Source organism: Orycteropus afer, unplaced genomic scaffold (genome assembly GCF_000298275.1).
Source record: "Orycteropus afer afer isolate SDZICR_OR568_19922 unplaced genomic scaffold, OryAfe1.0 scaffold00012, whole genome shotgun sequence".
In the NCBI taxonomy this organism is placed as follows: Eukaryota; Metazoa; Chordata; class Mammalia; order Tubulidentata; family Orycteropodidae; genus Orycteropus; species Orycteropus afer.
The window spans coordinates 2,873,318-2,876,407 of record NW_006921599.1 but is presented as its reverse complement, the minus strand read 5'-3'; positions in this window follow the sequence as shown (position 1 = coordinate 2,876,407).

Below are 3,090 nucleotides of genomic sequence, written 5' to 3'. Positions count from 1 at the left end.
CAAAGGAATAACCTACATGTAATCAGAATTCCAGAACAGGAAGAGAAAGAGAAAATCACTGAGAAGATTGTCCAAGATTTGTTGGAAGAGAACTTCCCTGATATGATGAAAGATGAGAATATTTCAATTCAGTAAGTCAAATGAACCCCAAATAGGATAGACCCCAAAAGAAAACCACCAAGAATATCAGCATCAAACTCATCAAAACCAAAGACAAAGAAAGAATCCTGAAAGCATGGGAAAAAAGAAAAGTGACTTAGAAAAGACACCTAGTAAGAATAAACTCTGATTTCTTAGCAGAAACCATGCAAGCAAGAAGGCAATGGGATGGTATATATAAAACCCAGAAAGAGAAAAAATTTCAACCAAGAATTATATACCCAGCAAAATTGTCCCTTAAATTCGATGGTGAAATTAGGAGATTTCCAGATAACCAGAAATTAAGGGAATTTGTTAAACTAGAACAACCTTACAAGAGATACTAAAAGGAATCCTTTGAACAGAGAACCAATAATAGCAAACAACAACCAACCATTAATACACAAGATGACATAATCTAGAAACCAATACAGCTATGGACATATCCAAAGTAAAATAAGCTTACAGGACTGTAAACAGGGGGCCCAAGACGTCAATTGGCAAATGAGAACACAACCAAAAAGAGGGAAAAAAATAGTGTAGTAATAGAACTCCTAAGTGGTGAGGAAGTCAAGAGAGAATGGACTGTTCTAACCTTTGGGAGAAAATCATAAATCACAGGGTAACTTCAAAGAAAAATGATAAATCTTCACATCACAATATAAAAGAGGACAAGCACAAAATTTAGCAAATACTAAAACAGTAGCAACAAAGGAAATGATAACACAGTTCATAAATATAATGAGCTCACTCCAGAAAATTATATGGAGCAAAGAAACCAGGAACATCATGAAAAAAAAAACAACAAAATGACAGCACCCAATTCATACTTGTCAATAATTACACTGAATGTCAATGGATTAAATGTATCACTCAAGAGACAGAGAGTTGCAGACTGGTTGAGAAAACATAACTCATCAATATTCTGTCTACAAGAGACATACCTTAGGGACAGAGACAAAAATAGACTAAAAATCAAAGGTTGGAAAAAAATATATCAAGCAAATGGCAACCAAAAAAGAGCAGGAGTGGCAATATTTATTTTTGATAAAAGTGACTTTAAGACAAAAACTACCATATGAAACAAGGAAGGACATTATATAATGATTAAGGGATCAATTGAGCAAGAAGATATAACCATAATAAATATCTATGGACTCAATGAAAGAGCTCCAAAATACATAAATCAGACTTCAAAAGAGTTGAAAAGGGAAATAGATGACTCCAGAGTCATAGTTGAAGACTTTAATATACCAATTTCAATGAAAGATAGAACAACTAGAAAGAAACTAAAAAAAAAAAAAAAATGCAGAAGAGCTAAATAATACAGTCCACCAACTTGACCTTACAGACATTTACAGAGCACTTCACCCAACAACAACAGCACAATATACATTCTTTTCCACTCCACATGGAACATTCTCCAGGATAGACCATATGTTAGGCCATAAAGCAAGCCTTAATAAATTTGAAAACATTGAATTACTGCAAAGCATCTTCTCAGATCACAATGCTATCAAATTAGAAATCAACAACAGGAAGATCAGTGACAATAGAGCAAACACAGAAACTGAACAACACCCTCCTCAAAAACAACTGGGAAATAGAAGAAATAAAAAATGAAATTTAAAATTCCTTGAATCAAATGAGAATGAAAATACAACAAACCAAAATCTTTGAGGTACAGCAAGAGCAGTGATCAGAGGCAATTTATAGCAATAATTGCACACATTAAAAAAGAAGAAAAAGCCAAAATCAACACTTTGAACAAACATCTCCAACAACTAGCAAAAGAACAGCAAGAAAAACCTGTAGTCACCAGAAGAAAGAAAATAATAAAGATTCGAGCAGAAATCAATGAAACAAAAAGTAGAAAGACAATAGAAGACATCAACAAGACTAGAAGTTGGTTTTTTGAAAAGATTAATAACACTGACAAACCACTGGCAAATTTCACAAAGGAAAAGGAGAGAATACAGATAACACAAATGAGAAATGAAATGGGTGACATCACAACAGAATCAACTGAAATAAAAAGGATAATATCAGGATACTATGAAGAACTGTACTCCAACATATTTGAAAATCTGGAAGAAATGGACAGATTTCTAAAAACACACTTCTTACCTAAACTAACACAGACTGAGGTGGAAGAGTTGAACTGACCCATAACAAAAGAAGAAATTGAGCAGGTCATAAAAAAATTATCAACGACAAAAAAAGTCCTGGGCCAGACGGTTTCACCAGAGAATTCTACTGAACATTCAGAGAAGAACTGACACCAATCCTACTCAAACTATTCTAAAACATGGAAAAGAATGGAATCCCCCAAACTCATCTTATGAAGCAAGCATAACTTTAATACCAAAACTAGGCAAAGACATCACTCAAAACTACAGACCAATAACTCTCATGAATATAGTTGCAAAAATCTTCAACAAAATCCTAGCCAATAGATTCCAACAACATATCAAGAAAATCATTCATTATGACCAAGTGGGGTTCATGCAAGGATGGTTCAACGTTAGAAAAACAAAGTTACCCATCTCATAAATAAAGGAAAAGAACCACATGATCATGTCAATCAATGCCAGAAAAGGCATTTGATAAAATCCAACACCCATTCCTGATCAAAATTCTCAGCAAAATAGAAACAGAAGGGATATTCTTCAATAAAGAATAAAGGGCATGTATGCAAAACCAACAGCCAACATTATTCTCAATGGAGAGAGACTGACACCATTCCCCTTGTGAACAGAAACCAGACAAGGATGTCCTCTATCACCACTTCTATTCAACATTGTACTGGAAGTCCTAGTCAGAGCAATAAGGCAAGAAAGGGAAATCAAAGCATCCAAATTGGGAAAGAAGTCAAACTATCTTTATTTGCTGATGATATGATCCTATACCTAGAAAATCCAAGAGACTCAGTCAAAAAATCTACTGGAATTA